This window comes from Cervus canadensis, chromosome 12, assembly GCF_019320065.1.
Source record: "Cervus canadensis isolate Bull #8, Minnesota chromosome 12, ASM1932006v1, whole genome shotgun sequence".
Classification (NCBI taxonomy): domain Eukaryota; kingdom Metazoa; phylum Chordata; class Mammalia; order Artiodactyla; family Cervidae; genus Cervus; species Cervus canadensis.
The window spans coordinates 16,814,708-16,835,092 of record NC_057397.1 but is presented as its reverse complement, the minus strand read 5'-3'; the positions used below and the strand labels follow the sequence as shown (position 1 = coordinate 16,835,092).

Sequence of the window (20,385 nt, the reverse complement as noted above, 5' to 3'; positions counted from 1 at the left end):
ATTGTGTCTCACTGTGGGAGATGAATAGGTGAAGCACAGGCGACTGTTAGGGAAGTGAAAATATGCCATATGATACCACCATGGTGGATACATGGCATTACACAGTTGTTAAAAAATGCTCAACCCCAGAGTGAATCCTAATACAAACTATGAACTTGGGTGATAATGATGTCAGTGAAGAATCCTAACACAAACTATGAACTTGGGTGATAACAATGTCAGTGAATGTCAGATTTGTCAACTGTAATAAATATACCATTCTGGTGCAGGATGTTGCTGGTAAGGAGGTTGTACGTGGGGACAGAGGATATACGGGAACTCTGTACTTTCTACTCAACTTTTCTGTAAACCTAATAATAATGATAATGATAATAATAAAATAAATTGATCAGGCAAGTGTAAGTTTAGCTCAAAATTCTCAGTTCCATTTGCTTTCTATTGACAATTTTTTTCCCCCTAAATTTGGGTCATAGTCTTCTGTTTCTTCACATAGCCAGTAATCTGATTAAAAACCAGGCATTGAAGATAGGGTTAGGAGATTAAGAGGTATAAACTACTAAGTATAAAATAATTGATGCGCCTATAGGGAACAGAGCTAACATTTTATAATTACTGTAAATGGAGCATAATCTATAAAAATTTTGAATCACTATGCTGTAAACCTGAAACTAATAGTAGTATAATCAACTATACTTTTATTTTAAAAATAAAATAAAAACTAAGCATTGCATGTCAGTAAATAAATAAGTAAATAAAAACAGCTTCACTGTTGGCTATTTCAAGCAACGTTGAGATGAAGACCCTATTCACATCACCCGCACCTATGAATGTGTTTGTGCAGAATAAGTTCCAAGAACTCAGCCAGCATCTCTAAGCCTGACTTTTCCTGCCCCCGTCACAGTAGGCATAAGAAAGCCTCACTCTTTGCCTTGGCAGCTGATGGCTCCTGGTGCACCTGCCCTGTTCAGACACTGGCAGGGACTCCCTGAAAAGCGCTTTCCTACTCCGTGTTGAGCAACTGCTGACTTTCTCACAACAGCACATGAGCAAACAAATATGCACCTCTTGGGTCGCCAAGACACTATTTCTTCTGCCTCTGCCTTAACTGGCTCACGGTGATTGAATTCAGGAATCAAACTGAACACAAAACAAGACACCTACCTCTCTTCATCCAAACTGCTCCTAGAACTGGTAGGCTTTCTTCTTTTTCTTCTGGACCCTGAGGTGCTCAAGAAGGCAGAGAACCCAAGGCTGGAGAGAGGCAGACCTTCCACGGGACCTCAGAACTCTTCCGAAATCACTGCTCAGCCTAAGAAAACACAGTAAATCAGTGTCAGTTATGCAACGTGGAACCCGAGGCACCCTGGAGGAAAGCATCTGTTACAAACAGAAAAATCTTCTAATATCCAGAAGGCAAAGAGAATACGTCTTCATGGCTGAAATAAAGTGGAGGCTAAGGTAAAGGAGATCATCCTACATGTGGGAGGCTGGCCACCCACTGGTAGATGCTGAGGGAAGAACAACCATGAGCAGAGCCCAAGACAGAGCCGCATTCCTCTGGGAGCTCTGAGGGCACTGAGGAAAACGCTGCGGGCCACGTGGTCCTGGATGGAGGGACCAAGAGCTCTGGGAGCAGAGGAAGGCATCACTGACTCGTCCTGCATAGATGAGAGAAGAGGATATTTGAGCGAGGTATTGAAGAGCAGAAATTCACCAGGCAGGGGAAAGTGGGGAAACTTGCAGATGGTATTAACAGCACATGTGACATGAAGTCTGAAAGAACAGTCTGCCAGTACTCAGGCTGTAAAGGGGATCCCTCGCAGGCTGTGCTAAGAGTTTGCTGCTGCCCACCACCTGCCCCCTCACCCCCGTGACAGATGACCAGATACTATGGAGACTCATGGAGGCTCCTGAGCAACAGAGTGACAGATCAGATCTAGGTCTCAGCATCACCATGAAGGATGAGCTGCTGCTGCTGCTGCTAAGTCCCTTTAGTCGTGTCCAACTCTGTGCGATCCCATAGACAGCAGCCCACCAGGCTCCCCCGTCCCTGAGATTCTCCAGGCAAGAACACTGGAGTGGGTTGCCATTTCCTTCTCCAATGCATGAAAGTGAAAAGTGAAATTGAAGTCACTCAGTCATGTCCGACTCTTAGCAACTTCATGGACTGCAGCCCACCAGGCTCCTCCATCCATAGGATTTTCCAGGTAAGAGTACTGGAGTGGGATGCCATTGCCTTCTCTGGAAGGATGAGCTGGTGAGTGCCAATTCTCAGCCACGTGGGAACCAGTAAGCCATCCTGCAGAACAACGGACAAAGTGGCTACCACAGTGGCCTCTGGAGCCAGCTCTCTGTCTTCAAATCTCAGCTCTGCCCCTACCAGCTTGAGCAAGTTACTTACCTACTCCATGTGCAGCCTTCTCACCCGTGAAATGAGGCAACATCAGCAGTGCCCTCTTAGTGCTAGTACCTGGGTTGCGAGTTAGATGAGTTCATATACATAAGGTGCTTAGCACAGGGCTCAGGACACAATAAGGGCCCAAGACATGACAACTTTGGGACAACTCTATCTCCCGGGTTCCCCTACAATCTTCTTTCAGCACTGACAGTTCATTTGAAACACAAGTGGTCATGAATCTGAGCAAAACAACATGGTTTGCTTTAGGAGGGCTGGAACCCTGGTCTGAAATAGAGTTTGGGAATTTGCCAGCATCTTTTCAGATTTCCCTACATTGCTGTAAGAGGATGACCTGAGACAGTGGTTCTCGATGCTGCTGCACCATAGAATCACAGGGGAGATGTCAGAACGCTGCTTCCCTGGGCTCTGTGCCTAAGTCAGGATCTTTGGGGGTTGGGTCCTGGCAGCAAGATTTTAAATCTTGCAGTTAATTCCAAAGGAAACCCTGTTTGAGAACAACTGACCTATGAGCTTCCCTCATGGCTCAAACAATAAAGAATCTGCCTGCAACGCAGAAGACCCAGGTTCAGTCCCTGGGTAGGGAAGATCCCCTGGAGAAAGGAATGGAAACCCACTCCAGTGTTCTTGCCTGGAGAATCCCATGGACAGAGGATCCTGGAGGGCTACAGTCCATGGGGTCACAAGGAGTCGGACACGACTGAGTGACTAACACACACCCATGACCTATGAGTCAAATTTAGCAGGAAAGGGAAACTGGGCAAAAGGGAAAGTGCACCCTTGGAGCTGTGTCACCCCCAGAAGGCACTCAGCCCTCCGGGCTTCTGTTTTCTCCCCCAAAGGGCAGGTGCGATGATGCCTGGACCCAATACACCTCACAGGGCAGTGGGAGGCGACCTTGGGCTAACAGACTGAGAGAGCCTGGGTCACTAACACTGTGACACACCCCTCAAAGCTCTTCTGGGAACAGAGGAGGGTACCGCACCCCGGTGATGAAACCAGGAAGGCAACTAGTGGCGAAAGCACTGGTGAAATGCAGAGAGCTAGTAATGGTCCTAAGCCCTCTCACTAACCAGCTGGGTTACCAGCAGTCCCACCTTTTTGAGGTTCAGTTTCTTCAGCAGTTGACTAGGGATAGCTGGATAACTAGATTGACCTGACCTACCATTTAGACAAGGGGAGGATGAGGGGCAAGACATGAACATGCAGGTTGAGCTATGAAGAGTCAGGCTCATGCAGAACATTTAAAAAAAAAAGTTTGACATTCTGACTGTACTAGGTCTTTGTTGCAGCACGTGGTTCTTTGTGGCAGTGTTCGGACTTTAGTTGCAGCATGTGGGATGTGGCATCTTAGTTTTCCAACCAGGGATCAAACCTGCATTCCCCTCCATTGGAAGGCAGACTCTTATCCACTGGACCATCAGAAGTTCCCATGCAGAACATTTTGACTGAGCATTTTCCATATCTTCCCTGGAAAGTAAAAGGTTCTGGAGGAAGAAATGGCCCCTTTGACAATAGTTGTGACTGAGAGGCTGCGAGTAGTTCATGAAAGTTTTCATCTGGGCAGGCTGGGAGGGAGCCTGCCGGGGTCCAAGTGGGGTGGGTGATAGGCCAGCAGGGCAGGGTGTGGCCCAGGGCTGCCCCGGCCAAGACGTTAAGATAGGAAGTGCTATCTAGGAACAATGGAACCACAACACCGTTGTCCTAGCCTGAATCTGACAAGAGGGGATAAGACTCCAGGAAACAGTCCTCCAACAGCTGGCCAGAGCGGCTCTGACAACCCGTGAGCTGCTTTATTTGTTCATTCATTCATTCACTCATGTGCCCTGCAACAGTGCACATCAACCACATACCAAGAACTGTGTTAGATGGTGGGGATGCTGAGGTGAATAAGGTTCAGTCTGCATCCTTAGGAACCACAAAGATAAGTAAGGCAAAGAAAGAAGCAACATTTAAGTATAACACTATGTGCTAAAATACAACAATAATAATATTGATGGCCAACTCTACACCAGGAGACATGCTTGACATTTTGTATTTAACACCTCAAATCCTCAATGTCCTCTCCAAGTCAGAGTCCATGTTCCATTTTACAAATATGGAAACTGAGGCTCAGAGAGGCTGATGACTCGACACAGATCACACAGCAACTTAGAGGCTGGGCTCGTATCTGAACTCAGGGCAGCGGTGCGCTGACACTTGAGCTCCTTCTCCACAGCTCATTGCTATAATTCAGAGAATCACATAGAATGAGACAGAGGACCCTCCCCCATGTACCTCCCACAAGCACTGTCCTCCTCACTTCAACAAAACAGTTTAAAAACCATAACAAGCAAACAAGGGGAAAAAAAAATGATGCTTGGCACCCAGCCTGGGCTCATCATTCAATACATGCTGACAGGCCAGGATCCAACTCTCACAGCGTCTGAGCAGAGGAGCAGAGGTGGGAGGTATTCGGGAAGTAGCAGGCTTGGGGTTTAATCCCGGCTTCAGAATTTATACCTCCCTGAACCTCAGTTTCCTCATCCGAAAAACGGGAGCAATAAAATCCACCTGAGAAAACTGGGACAAGATCCAGGACACAGAGACAAGTTCCTGACCTTTAAAGTTCCTGCAAAATGCCCCCCAACAGATCTCAGGGGAAAGAAAACAGCAAATGAAAGTACAACTAGGAGAGACACTGGCACATTTTAAGAGCTCCCACCGAGTCTGGAAACAGACACCACATGGGAAACGTGGTGTCTTCTACAGAGTGCTGGTTCCCTCCCTCAGACAAGGCTTTGAGAAGGGGCAGGAGCTGGCTTCAACCCTGGTGCCACACCTGCCCACCTACCTGGGCACCACCCCCTTAACCCTCTCAGGATGGCAGCCAGTGCCCAACCCGCTCAGAAAGCCGGGGTACAACCAAACAGGGGTGCCCTGGGGCAGCTGCTGCAGGAACGATGATCACTGCTACCTTCATTGAACATCTACTGAATCCTGACTTTGTTGCAGTCACTACGCTTAGTTTTTCTTTTTTTGTTGTTTTACCAGCAGGAAGGGGTTCATGGTTTAAATCAGAATTTAAAGCATCAGACTTAAATGACTCCAGATTCCTCAACTTGCTCAGCCTTCAGCCAGTCACTTTACCTCTCTGTGCCTGAGTCTGGGCCTGCAGGTCATCTCTAAAATACACACTCCTGGGGGACTTCCATGGTGGTCCAGTGGGTAAGACTCTGTCCTACAGGGCGCGCAGGTGTGATCCCAGGTCAAGGAACTAAGATCCTGCATGTTGTGCAATGCAGCCAAAAATTTAAAAATAAAATTGACACTCTTCCATTTAGCCCATATTTACCACTATTTAAATAGTAGGGAATGTGAGTCCCTACTCACATTCCAGGGACTAAAGCATTAAGTACAACTAACAGGGACTTCCCTGGTGGTCCAGTGGCTAAGACGTCCTTCACCTTCCAATGCAGGGGGTGCAGGTTTAATCACTGGTCAGAGAGCTAAGAACCCATACATCTTATGGCCAAAAACCCAAAACATAATGATGGAAGCAATAAGGTAACAAGTTCAATAAAGACCTTTAAAAAATAAATTATAAAAAGAATTAAATACAAGTAACAGCGATCTCAGTCAGCATTTGCAGGGAGCGAGAGGGGATAGGGTTAGGGAAGATAGTCAAGTAAGTAACTACATAGAGGGTCAGATTAACAGAGATCAACAGAGGAAGGCAGGCAGAGAGAGATGGGGGTGAGGTAGGTACTGTTTATAAAAGAGTGGCCAGAAACATCTCTCAGGTAAGGAGACATTTGTGCACGTGTGTGTGTGTGTGTGTGCATGTGCACGTATGTGATATTTGTTGAGCATTTACCATACTCCAGGTAGCCATTCCAGGCTTCGGTTAGGTTTCTCATGTACAATAACTCATGTACCTTGCTGACATCCCTAGAAAGAAGACAGTGATAGGTTCCCCACTTTACGCAGGACAAAAGTGAGACACAGATTGCTTAAATGACTTGTTCAGATGACCGAGGTGATGAAAAGCAGAGTAGGCTGCGGGCCTCTGAACCGCACACATTAATTCTTCCATTCCTAGAACCCTGTTTGCCAACGAGTGAGGTTCTGTGGATCGTTACTGGGATCACTGTCAAGAGGCTCGTAAGAAAGGGAGCAAAAAAGGCAGAGGATGAAAGAAGAGGGAAGCACAGAAGACTTACAGCACAAAACACACGTTTGAAATCCATCTGGAGAATAGAGGGGTGGAGACTAGGCTCTGGGCCCTCTGTCTCTGAGATGCTCCACCTTCACTGACTTTTTATTCATCTTAATTTCCTCTGAAGGAAGAAGACCTGAGTTTCCCCGTCCATTTCATGCTGACTTCTGGTTTGCAGCTTTGTTCAAAGTCCTCCTGGCTCTCACACCAAAGGAAAAAGCCCAGAACAGCTCCTGCCCTTCTCAGGGCCATCACTCCAGAGCCAACACTGGCGCTTTTCTGCTCAAAGTGTAGCTTCCGGCATGGGAAGAAGGGAAGGCTGGGCGGCCCAGGATGGTCCTGCAAGGTCCCAGGAAGCAGACGACGTAACACAGCAGGCCCGAAAATTGACTCCTCCTTTGAAAAACGGGCACCTGCCTCAGAGACGCATACTCCAAAAGGCTCCTTTGTAAAGACTCGAAGAACTTGCTTCCAGTAAGTCTCCACAATGTGCTTTTTCTCTGATTTCCCTGCGGACTGGAGCTCCTGGAGGCAAGGCTTCAGGGTTTTGCCCTGTACATCTCACATCTGTAGGGAGAGTGTGCCTGACCAGTGGATCCAGAGATGGATGGATGCAAGGGAAGAAGAAAAGGGAAAGGGAGAGAGGGAAGGAAGGAAGGAAAGAGGTGTGCAGGAGGGTGAGAAAAAAAAAATCTGTGACATGACATCAGCGGAAGAAGGAATAAAAGCGGAAAACAGATAAAAGCAAAGTATTACCATCGCTATGCGTGCATACTAAGTTGCTTCAGCTGTGTCCGACTCTGTGACCCTATGGACTGTAGCCCACCAGGTTCCTCTGTCCTGGGATTCTCCAGGCAAGAATACTGGAGTGGGTTGCCATTTCCTCCTCCAGGAGATCTTCCTGATTGAACCTGCATCTCTTGTGTCTCCTGAGTTGGCAAGTGGGTTCTTTACCACTAGTGCCACCTGGGAAGCCCGTCCATTAGTATGGAAGAGTTGTTGGGGGGCGGGGGGGGGGGAGGGTGGGAAACATGGAATACTACACAGCAGTTAAAAGGGAATAAGGTGTGTATGCACACAAAGAAGAGCTACAACATACATTGCTGAGTGAATACTGAACACACTGAAATATCTGATCTCCTCCAGCTCTGAACGCCACAGAGTCCATGGGATCAGGGACAAGGCTGGTGGCTGGACCTGGGGTTAAGTCCTAAGGAGATCAGCTGACAGAGTTTGCTGCCTTGCAAACACTCACACCCATGAGAAAAGGAGGGTCACGCTTCCCTCTAGGCCTCCAGGCAGCATCCATCTTATGACCCGGTTTCCAGTCTGACTTTGTGCCCACAGTACCTTGAAAATACTTGTACTGGTTTCAAGACAAAAAACATCAAATGTGCATTCCTCAGCTGGATTCCTCATCCAGCCCCCAGCCTGTGATAACCCAGTAAGAACAGTGCATATGTGTACAGAGTTACAAGCTGAAAAACTATGGGCTCTTTCTGGCTACAAGTTTCACCCACAGGATGCTTAAAATACTTCTGAATTCACTGCTTACATCTAAAAATCCAGGAAATTTCCTTACAAAGTCCAAAAATGTATTTGGCAGCACTGGTCCCACACAATACAACACCTGGCAGGATTGCTGAGGGTGGGGTGGTCCTTTATTTAAGGTATGTGCCCTCCCAGAGGATGAGATGGTTAGAGAGCATCACCGACTCAATGGACATGTATTTGAGCAAACTTTGGTAGATAGTGGAGGACAGAGGAGGCTGCAGACTGCAGTTTCTGGGGTTGCATAGAATTGGACACAACTTAGTGACTGAACAAAAACCCTCCCGGGATGGCTGGAGTCCAATTCCTCAGAGAAAACCAAGCCCAAACTCAATGCAGATGAAGACGTCACTGCGCAGAGAGGTGAGGAAACCTGCCCGAGGTCACACAGCAAGCTAGTGGCAGGATGGGAACCAGGACTCGGCATTCCTTACATAAAGGCCTGTGTCCCTTCCACCTGCCAGGCTGCACTTCCTCTCATTCAGAACCAGTCACGGCCTTAGAAAGTAGACGGTCCACGTGACAAGGAGCCTGGGATCACCCTGAGTCCAGAGCAAAATCCAACTCAGGCAGAAGTGACGCCTCGGACGACACAGGGGCCCAAGCACACAGCACCATAATTAGCCCAGACCTGGTCATCGGAACACCTCTTGCACAATGTTATTCTTTGCTTCATGGTTTCCACATCCAGAAGACCAATACTTCCCTAAAAATCAATTGTCCCCAGCAACCCACCTACACAGTTCTTGGAAAATATGGGTTAAGCATTCTGCCTCACACACACTAAAAAAAAAAAAAAAAAAAAAAGGAACAACAAAGAACAAAGAGGGCGGGAGAAACTCATCACCACAGTCCTGTGTACTTTTCATTATTTGCCCCAAAGGTTTTTCGAGTCACCAAGTTCAAATGACCCTGTTCCTTGGGGTTGCAGAACTAGTTTTACCAACCCTTGCTAGAAAGGAGGCTTCACGGGTTTTAATAAATGCTATTACTGGCTGTCAAGAGACAGTACATGGCTTCAAGAGGCTGGAGGTTTAGGGAACTGAAGGTGGCCTGGCAGGAAGACGAGGCTGGGATAATCTGTTCCTGATGCAGGGAAGAACAGCTGATTCCATTCTAATGCCCAGAGGAGGTGAGACATAGGAATTGCAAAACATCAGTCAGATAAACAAGTGGCTCCATTGGAATCATTTCCCAACCTTCCAGAACAAACAAGGAGATAGATGGGTCTGGCTTTAAGAAGAGGCAGCATCCAGTGATGGGGAATGCCCAGCACATGGTAAAGGCTCCATAAATATTACACACACACACACACACACACACACACACACACACACACACACACACACACACGGGTTCTGAATCTCTCGACTTCGGATGGTGAGCCCAGTAGACCAACTCTCTCTGTCCATATGTGCTCTCTTGCTGCCCATGCCCAGTCTCAAAGCTTAAATAACATGACTCCCAAATAGGTACCTACATATGTATCCCTTTACTCCATGTCCTACCCCATGTTCTCAGGGTTCTCCAGAGAAACAGGCAAAGAAATAACGGGAGAGAAATGACAGATTTCCGTTGTCACTCAGTCCTGTCCAACTCTTTGCAACCCCATGCACTGCAGCACGCCAGGCCTCCCTGTCCATTACCAGCTCCCAGAGCTTACCCAAACTCAATTCCATTCAGTCTGTGATGCCAATCAATCATCTCATCCTCTGTCATCCCCTTCTCCTCCCACTGTCAATCTTTCCCAGCATCAGGGTCTTTTCCAATGAGTCAGTTCTTTGCATCAGGTGGCCAGAGTATTAGAGTTTCAGCTTCAGCATCAGTCCTTCCAGTGAATACTTAGGATTGATCTCCTGTAGGATGGACTGGTTGGATCTCCTTTGGATATTTTAAGGAATTGGCTTAAACATTCATTGTGGAGGCTGGCAAATCCAAAATTTGTAGGGTAGGCCAGCAGGATGGAGACCCAGGGAAGAGGAGATGCTGCAGCTCATGTCTGAAGGCTGTCTGGGGGCCGAATCCCCGCTTCCTTAGAGGTTTTCAGTCTTTTTCCCTTGGGGCTATCAACTGATTAGATGTGGCCCACCCACACCAGGGAGGGTAAGCTGCTTCCCTCAGAGTCTACTGATATAGATGTTAATGCCATCCAAAAGACACCTTCACAGTGACATCTAAACTGGTGTCTGACAAAACTTCTGGATACCTAGTTAAGCTGACGTGAAATTAACCTTCACATTGCGGATTCATTCAACCAGCTGCTTCCTGAATATCTCCACCTGTATGTCTAATGTCCAACTAACATCTCAAGCATGATTCCATCCCTACCCACCACACTTGCTCACTGATCCTCCCTATGAATAAATGGAAACTTCATTCTCTCCTTGTTCAAGGGGAAATCTTAGGATCACCCTTTATCTGATACCCCATATCCAACCCACCAGCAAATTCCACCTTCGCAATATAGTCATTTCTGATCCCTTCTCACAGCATCCTCTGTGACCACAGTCACTGTCATCCTGCCCCTGGATTTCTGTGGTAGCCTCTTAACTGGTTCATCTGCTTCTGTCTTTGCCATTTTCAGTCCATTGCCAGCACAGAAGCTAGAAGGATTTAGTTAAAACACAAGTCAGATCTGCTCTGAAGCCTCCAACGGCCCTATCTTGATAGAGCAAGAGCCAACATCCCTTCTATGACCCCTTCAGCACTATTTCATCTTTGAATCTTTCCTGATCTTTGTGGCTGGACCACATTTCTCCCCAGGGTGGGGGTGGGGGCCTGCCCAACTCTAAGTACCCCGAAAGGTCATTTCCTGAAGCCCAGCCAGCACCCACCAGGGCCTTAGAAGCCAAGTAATGACCCTGAAGCTGAAGACATTGGGGTATTAACCTGAGGACAGTACTGGGAGGCTGCCTGGGGAGCCGAAGGATATTAACTAAAATAGAGGAGGGCGCAGGCTTGGGTGTGCATCTTTGAAAGACCTCCTAAGGCAGCTGGCGTGGGTTATTCTCTGTATCATGTTGTAAAAGAAGAATTAGTTGGCGGCCAGGTAAGAAGAGGCGGGGGGTGGGTGCGGGGTGAGAACTCATGCAGGTGCGCGGCATCTTCTAAGAGCACACTGCCAAGTGGCTACCATTTCACACATCCGCAGCCGCGGCCAGAGGAAGCCAGAGAACAAAGACAGAAAGATGTGGTATCTGACCATGGCCAGGAAGAAGAAAGCCTCCCGAAGGGCCAGAGTGGGGGCAGGGCATTGTGCCAAGTGGACGGCAGGGCCAGGGAACTTGTTCTCCCTCCCCACCCTCCTGAGTCCCTCTCCCTCTGAGCCCTTGTCTGAAGACTCTGGGGGAGGGAGAGAGCAACTGCCATCCTTCGTCCTCTAGAACTTGGGCGGACCTCCAAGGACCTGCCTAGATACTGCAGGTGTTTCATCAGCTAGGCCAGGTTCCAGGTCCTTGTAGGGCCTTTCCCCCACTGCGCCCAGGGAGACTCTCAGTGAGTGGGACACAGCCTGCCCCAGAGCTTGTTCTAAACAATAAAGGACTTAGCCCCCAACAAGGCAACTGATGGGAACTGTTCATGAATACAAGGAATGATCCTGAGAGGGGCTGAACCAGGACTGAGCAGGAGGGCAGGGCTGGTGAGAGGGTGTCTTGATTACTAACAGGGCCCTATAATTCCAGAGACCATCACCCTTGAGCCCAGGAATTGGGCTGCACCCCTTCTCAGCAGGTACCACCACCAGTAGTAATTCTCCGATTTCTTTCCCAGCCTCCTGTTTATCATTGGCATGTTCCACATGATCACAGGCCCTCCCTGTAGCATCTTCGTGCCCAGGGGAGCACCGGGTGTGTGGAAAGTGCTAAATGAGTAAGTGTTGAGCAGTAACACTGCTCAAGGCTGCTCAAGGAAGGAGTCTCCTGGAGAACCCTGGAGCTCAAAGGAAACTTCTTCCATGGTGCATGCTGAGTCACGTCTGACTTTTTGCGACCCCATGGACTGTAGCCCACCAGGCTTCTCTGTCTGTGGGATCCTCCAGGCAAGAATACTGGAGTGGGTTGCCATGCCCTCCTCCAGGGGATCTTCCCAGCCCAGGGATCGAATCCACGTTTCCTGCATCTCCTGTATTGACAGGTGGATTCTTTATATACCACTGAGCTACCTGGCAAACTCCCACCAGAGATTCTAGTGCCAGAGTCTGAGTGAGGTCAACAGTCACCGAAAGTTAATGAATATGCAATCCGAATGGAGTAAGCACTCAGTAAACACCACTGGATGACTGAGGGACCCACCAATTAGCGAGATGACTGAGCCCGGTGAAAACACTCCAAGTTAATTAGCTGTCACCTTCCCGTTGACGGTCAGCAGGGATTTTCAGATGGACATGGAAGAGCCCTGACCGCACCATGCACCTGTGGCAGCCGCTCATCCCTTCTCCATCCAGAGAGCATGAGGGCAGCGGCAGGGCCCCTCTGAGTGCCAGGGGCCGAGGTGTCATGGTGCAGGAGGGTGGGGAGAAGCTAGCTCGGGAACACAGTACAGGGTGCTCTCCCCTGCATGAGCCATCCTTATTTCATCTAATTAGAGAAAGACAGAGGGGCCGGTACCATGATCACCTATTCAGCTTGAAGGAACTGCTCGGAGAGGTTCAGAGATTGCTCACATCCTGTAGTGGGTAAAGGGGAGTGTCCGCTTCAAAACCGAGTCTTCCTACTCCCCGTGGATGAACCTCTTCTCCCGGACTGCACCAAGCACATGGGCCGCAGGACGGCGGCTGCCTCCCTGGTGACAGAGATGGCAGGACCGCCACATGGAGGAAAATAAAGCAGGAGGAGCAGATCTCACCCGCCTCTCCCAACGTGCAGGCAGAAAAACGTGAAATTCCCAGCGCTGCCTTCTGGAAGTCATCTGTATGCACGCACGCTTTCATTTTTACATCGTGCGCATACGAGATGATGTGCTTTGCCTGCATCACTCAGCATGTTATTTCAAGGATCTAAAAATGCTCAGGTGGCATTTAGTCAACCAATTTTATTTTGCACCTGCTATGAACCAGGCACCCTGCCGGGCAGTCAAGAAAAAAGTGGTGAGCAAAATGGGCACTGTCCCCATCAAATGAATTGGGGAAACAGACAATAATTCGATAATCAGGTAATTAAATGAGTATGAAGCATGGCAAGTGATATAAAGGGAAAGTATGGAGTCCTAAGACAGTTTGTAATGGGAACTTCAAAAATGATCATTTTAAAGATCTCATAACATTATGCTAGGTAGATAATCATAGTGGATTTAACCATTCTCCATTTAATTGTTTGGTTTCAACTTTTTATTAGCCTAAACTGAAGTTACCTGAGATATATGGAAGTGAGATATCATGATGTCTATAATTTACTTTAAAATATATTAGGAAAAGATGAAGTAAATAAAAACAAATGTTTATAATTGTTAAATAGGTAAATGGGTGCTCATTATACTATTCTCTCTAAGTTCCTGGATGTCTGAAATTATCTATAATCCAAAGTAAAAAAAAAAAAATCATGGTTTAATGGACATTTTCACAAATGAGTGCTTTTTTTTTTCTTCTTTCTTTGGATTATCCCCTTAGGATAAAACTGAGAAATGAGGTAACAGAATGAAAATACACAGACACCATCAAGGCCATTTGTGAACACTGCTAAGAAAACCCACTCTGGCGTTCTACCAACTGCCATGGCAGCACAAACATGTACCTGCTCTCCTCCAGCCTCATCACAGGAAAGGATGCCGATGTTTAAATTGTTTCCTCATTTAATTAGTGTAAATAGGCAAGGTCCCCTGTACTTCACATTCCTTCTGTTTTCCTCTAAGCATCTGAACTGCCTCTTGTAACCCCAGCAAGCTGCCCTGAGGACGGGGCAGAGTGCAGAAAGGGGGAGGATGCGGGGGGGGGGAACCCCACTGGAATCCTGGCCCCACTGCTGTTTATCTGGGTAAATGTTTGGACAAATGTTTTACATTCTAGACTCTTACAGCTCTGAAGGTCAGAAGTCCAGAAGAAGTCTTCAAGTGCTAAAATCAAGGTGTCAGCAGGGCTGGTTCCTCCTGGAGAAAATGAAAGTGAAGGTTGCTCAGTTGTGTCCAGGTCTCCCGCATTGCAGGTGGATTCTTTACCAGCTGAGCCACAAGGGAAGCCCAAGAATACTGGAGTGGGTAGCCTATCCCATCTCCAGTGGATCTTCCCGACCCAGGAATCAAACCAGGGTCTCCTGCATTGCAGGCGGATTCTTTACCAACTGGGCTCCTGGAGATCCCAAGGCAAAACACGTTCCCTACCTCTTCCACGTCTGGAGGCTGTGGGCATTCCTCAGTTCCTGGCAGCATCACTCCAATACCTGCTTCCATGGTCATAATACCTTGTCCTTTTGTGTTGCCAAATCTCCCTCTCACAAAGATGCTTGTGATAACAATGGGTCCACCCAGGCAATCCAAGATAGTCTTGCCATGTCAAGATCCTTAACCATATTGCCAAGTCCCCTTGGCCACGGAAGGTGACAGTCATCTGGGAGGCGGCTCTAGGATTTGGATATCTTTGCGGGGGGGAGGGCTGTTACCGAACCAACCACGTGCGTGGTCTTGTCTTTCTTCTGCAGCATGTGTCAGTCATCATCATGTTCCCAGCACACAGCATGGTGCCTGCCATACAGTGAGTGCCCAGTAAATGCAGGAAGAGGGAAGGATGGGAAGAAAAAGGGAGGGTCCAGGGAAGGAACACAATCCTACCAACCCCACATCATCCCTGAGTCCCAAGCGCAAGCAGGAGAAAGTTCTACTAGGAGATCTGCATCTACGAGGAACAAAGTGTAAGGTGTTGGCATGTTGCTGGAAGAAGTCCCTGATGGCTAACATTTGTCCCCCTGTCTCTGTGTGTTCCCACAGCAGGCCAGCAAGCAACAGGTGGCTCTTACCCTGCCCACTTCCTGGGAACCCAGGCAGGGCTGGTTTAGCCAGCAGGCTTACTGCTGTATGCTCATGAAGGCACCTTTCCCACAAGAAACAAACCCAGGGCTTGCGTGCATGCTCAGCTGTGTCCGACTCTTTGTGATACTATAGACTGCAGCCCGCCAGGCTCCTCCGTCCACGGGATTCTCCAGGCAGGAATACTGCAGTGGGTTGTCCCGCCCTTCTCCAGCTGATCTGCCTGATCCAGGGATCAAACCTGCATTTCTTTTTTATCTCCTGCATTGGCAGGTGGGTTCTTTACTGTTAGCGCCACCTGGGAAGCCCAAAACAAACCCAGAGAAGCCTCAAATATTGTCTCCTTGCCACAAATGCTTTTGTTGTCCCTCCTCTCACCCCCAAGAGATACTAAGAATGGCTCCTTTTCAGAGAAAAGTGAAGTCGCTCAGTCATGTCCAACTCTTTGCAACCCCATAGACTGTAGCCCACCAGGCTCCTCCATCCACGGGATTCTCCAGGCAAGAACACTGGAATGGGTTGCCATTTCCTTCTCCAGGGGATCTTCCCAACCCAGGGATCAAACCCAGGTCTCCCGCATTGCCGGCAGACGCTTTAACCTCTGAGCCACCAGAGAAGCCCTAAAGACGACCACAATGATAGTTACTGCTAACACCAGGGCAATGCAAACATCATCTCTATTCTATTCAACAAATCAGGCAAAATAAACCTTTGTACAGCCATCTTACAGGTGGAGAAATGGAGGCACGGGGCAGAAGTAACTTACTCCAAATCACCAGCTGAGATAAGCAGAAAGAAGGAGTCTGTCAAGTTCTAAGGCTGGGCTCTTTCCACTCCAACACAAATTTGCCAAGAACGACGGTCGAACTACAGGCATGGAGAGTCGGTCATTCCAGCCTCCACTCCAGAGCTAAGTGATCTGAAGCCCCAGCCCAGTTGAGTGAAGGTGTCCCTGCTCACACAGTCCCACTCTGAACACACAGGTCTACACCATGTGTGCTCGGCGCTGTGGCACTGGGGATGCTGAGTTAAATAAAGAAGTCGCCATTGCTGCTTTCAAAGGGCAGGGTGGACACACACAAAGATAAACCCGAACAGTGTAGGAAGTACCACCTGGGCTAGAACAGAGCCCAGAGGGCTGGTGGACCTACGTGGAGAGGCAGCAACTTGAGCCAGAGGACAGGAAAGCCTCATGGAGAAGGGGGCTCTGTAGCTGGGTATAGTAGGATGAATAGTTTTTCTAGGAGGAAGAGAAGGCTCATTCTGGCAGGGGAAAGAGCATCCTCTTTATAAACCTCTAGTTCACTTGAAAAAGTAAATAAATACCTGGGTTGATGTTTGGCACAGAGTAGGTGCGAAGGGGAGGCAGGGAGGAGAGAGAGGGGGTATCTTTGGTTTCTGTCTCCCCCATTCAAGGCTCTGCACTCTGCTTTTATTAGGCCAAAGTCGGGGCAAAAGAGGTGCAGATGATACCACTGTCAAGCTCACAGCTCAGCAGAGGTGTGGAGGTGGGCCTGCAAAGCGGATGGCTGCCCAGCCTTCCAAATCCGGCCACCCAGCCATCACCCTCACCCGTGTCTTCTTGGCCTGGGACAGCAAGCACAAGCGTGCACAGAGGCCCGAAGCAAGTGAGCTGAGAACAGTGCTCTTAGGGACCAGCCTCCGAGTTGGAGGTCAGAGACTGATTTTGGCATTTTTTATTCCTTGGGGCTCCGCCCTGGGTGAAGCAGGGCAGGGCAGGAGGAGAAAGAGCTCCAACCCTACAAGGAGGATCTACTTGCTTAGAGGCCATTTTTGAAGTCAGAGCCCCAACTGAGTTTCCATCCTCCAGGCTGGAAATGTAACCAGAGAGGCCCCAGTCTGCGTGCTGTGCTCAATCAATGGCTTGAAGGGCTTTATTCCCCCAAGACAGGGACATTTCAGCAGCTCCTTTTCCAAAGGTTCCCAGAGTTACGAGAGGAACCCTCTGCTGTATTCTATCCTAGATGTGGGGGGAGGTTGGCCCAGAGGGAAATTTGAGGGATACTGGTGTCTCTCTGCACCCCTGGGAAGAAGAGGACACTGCTTTTCTGCCCTGCAGCTTCTTTCCTCCCAGCCTCTAATCCTCACAAGAACATAGAGTTTGGTCTTATTAAACCCATCTGACACACGAGAGAGCCAATGAACAGAGCAGGGGAGGGGTGCTAGCTTTGAGGTTAACGCCGCATCACGCCTGTGCAAGGTGCAGGCCAGAATGAAGGCCAGAATTGCTCCCCTGGCCTCCCCACTCCAACAACAAAACCCAGGAAACAGGCTGATAAGCTCCCTGGCAGTGTCTGGGTCGTTTTCAAGTTATTTGTGCTGCTTTTTTTGCAGCTTTTGTCTTCCACAAATGCACTCGGCGGGGCAGGCGGCCCTGGAGGGCATCAAAGGCCCCGCTGGCCGCAGACACAAGAGTGCAGCGGTGCCAAGGCATCTCCCCTGCCAGCTACCCGCCACCCGCCATGCAGCCTGGGAGAGTCACGTAGAGGAGGTGCCTGGTCTTACAACCGTTCCAGGTGTGACTTCACCCTCAGCCGCGAGCTCTGTTCCAAACCAGTCCAGGTGTACGCCAAGCCCAGGTGGGGTGGCCAGGGGCTGAGGTCCAAGCTGCCTCTGGACCAGTGATGGTTGGAAGATCGCCGGCAATTCGATAGGCCTGGGGAACTTGACCGCCGCCTGTGATGAAATAGGGCAAAATAGGTTTGTGGCAAGGGCACTGCCTCAAATCCACGGGGGAGAGACCCTTGCTTCTGCAACCCACTGTTCATTTACTGAGCACCTGCTCCAGGCCTGGCCTTGGAGATGGGCAGAGGGAAATGTTCGCTTGTTGACATTCCCCTGGAACGAATGACAAGGCCCTGGGCTGAGGAGTAGATAAGCCAGTGAGGGCGGCCACGTGGAAAGACCCCTTAAACCTGAGAAATGGAGCCACAGAGGAAGCGGGCTTTGTTCATTCACTCCGTGACCGCCAACAGAGGCCCACCTTGCAGCAGGTGCTGGGAGATGCTTTCAAAATTACAGAGTAAGAGCAGAGGACCCCTCACTGTCCCCTGGGTGTGCAGGGATGAGGCCAGGTCCCCGGAGGCCACGGCCTCCTGCTCTTCCCGGGCTGGGACGCTGGCATCCGCCACAGTGACCATCACCATCGAGTGAGAACGTGCTCCAGCAACTAGCGAGCAGACATTCACGACGGGCTAACAACAGGACGGCTTTCCTCCTCCCTGGACATCTGTGAACTAGAATGTTCTATTCTTCTCTCTTACAGAGGGGGGGCACTAAGGCACGAGGCAGGTGAGTCCCACGGCTGGGGACGGCAGAGAGCGGCGCTCAACGCAGGCCCGGGGCCAAGGCCCGTGGTCCGCCCGCTACTCCGTCCTGCCTTTCCTTAGAGAGCTCGGAACCCGGCCAGGCTGCCCCTGTTCCTCGGTGGGGCCCCGGGGCCCGGGGTGGGGTTGAGAGTCTCACTACGGAGGAGGCCTGGGAACTGGACCCAGAGCCCATCCGGAAGCCCCGGAAGAAGGCGCAGGCGAACATCCGGGCATTTCTTGTTCCCGAGCGCGGGGCCTCGGCGCGGCCAGCTCCAGGGAGCCAGCTAGGCGGGAAGGGGCTGCCAGGGCCCTGGCACCGGCCCCGGGCCCTGTGCGCTCGGCCAGCTCCGTTGGCTGCCCGTCAAGGCTTCAAAGGGGTGGGTGAAGCGAGCCGGGGGGCCGGGCTGGCCGGGTCTGCCCGAAACCGAGACGGGAGAACAAAAGGAGGCCGTTGTGGCCTGGTTGGGCGGGAGCCCTGGCGGGAAGGAGGGCGGCAACCAGGAGGCCCCGAGGTGCAGGCGGCCCCGGGCGGTAGGCAGGGGCGTCCAGGCATGGCTGCTGCGCTGCGGGAACCCAGGCCCACGAAAGGCACCTTGGCAGGTGGCAGTGGCCAGCGTCAGAGCCACATGCTGCGTCTGTCAGGGATCTGTAGGACTTGGGGGCTGTGCCTTGCAGAGAATTCACTCATCTCTCCCCTAGGCCAATACTCCCGCCCAGCCACCAGGAGCCAGACAGTCTTGTGTCGCTGAACGCCAGCCGTGAGCCAGAACAACAGGAGCCCTGCCTTGGCTGGTTTGCGCAGGTACAATCCCAGGGCCTCTCCAAGATGAAGACAGGGCAGAAGCCACAGAAGTCTGGGACCTGACATGGGGCCTGGAGACAGACACCTGGGCTCCCCTCTTGACTCCATCACCAGCTGTGACCTTGGACAAGTGACTGACCTCCCAAGCCTTAGTACCGGGCACACAATATGTGCTCAATAAACGTCCCAGGCTGGGAGTACATTAGCACATTGGAAGGTGGGGGTAAGCCCTCAATGGAGGACTCCTCTCCCCAACAAGACGTTCCTCTAACTGCACCTTGCCAGATCCCAGGAAACCACTGCCACGGCCCGGGGGGGGGGGGGGGGGGGGGGGGGGGGGGGCGAGACAGCCTGACACATTCTAAGAACCCAATCATGGGAAATTGTAGTCATTGTTGCAGGAGAATACAATGGGGGTGGGGGGCAGTCACTACAGAGACAACAGGCAGCTTGCCCTCGGGCACACAGGCTGAGCAGGAACCTCCGACTCACAGCCCCAGTTCCAAAGATACAGTCGCACCTGGCCCCCGCCTCTGAGGTCCTGGTGTTCTTCCTGGAGCTGATGATCAAGCATAAATGGAACTAGGGGTACCACACACATCAGTGTGTGGTTAAGGGTCCTAACAGGTGACTCTTCAGGAGAACACGAGGGATCAGAGGAAGCAGAGACGGAGAGACCAGGAGGAGAAAGGATCTCAGAGCACACACAGACCCAGGAGGCAGAGGGGTCTCGGATTCCACCCCAAGGTCTACCATCCCTTCCATGGGATGCAGGCAGTCCCATCCCCCCCGCCCCCAGGGTGTCTTCTTGGTTGGTAAGTGAGGGCCTGGAGCAGGGGACCTACAAGGTCTGGCCTTGCGCATCACAGATTCACGAGGCTGGACCGGAGGGCGGCAGGGAGGCTATATGAGAAGGCTGGTGCCAGAGCTTTACCTGCGCAAGGACCAGCAGAGCATCCGCAGCTCTGGGTGCGGACCCAGCCCTGCCAGGAGGTAGCGTTCTCGCCCCACTGGCTGGCCCCGGCACATCCGTCTCAGCAGACAGGCATGTGGCCTGTGGAGAGGAAGGGTGAGGCACCGGAGGCTGAGACCTGGGCCCAATTTCTGCCCCCATGTCCACAGTAATCGGCACTTG

The 20,385-nt window shown here is 50.5% G+C and overlaps 1 long non-coding RNA gene across 1 annotated transcript in view; it reads right to left on the bottom strand.

Annotated features, from left to right (window-relative positions):
- The window catches only part of LOC122451512, a 149,338-nt gene that overhangs the window by 22,151 nt on the left and 106,802 nt on the right, over positions 1-20,385 (bottom strand). The window contains exon 3 of the long non-coding RNA XR_006272422.1: positions 1,162-1,309. This is a non-coding gene — a long non-coding RNA (uncharacterized LOC122451512). The remainder of the gene's footprint in view (positions 1-1,161; positions 1,310-20,385) is intronic.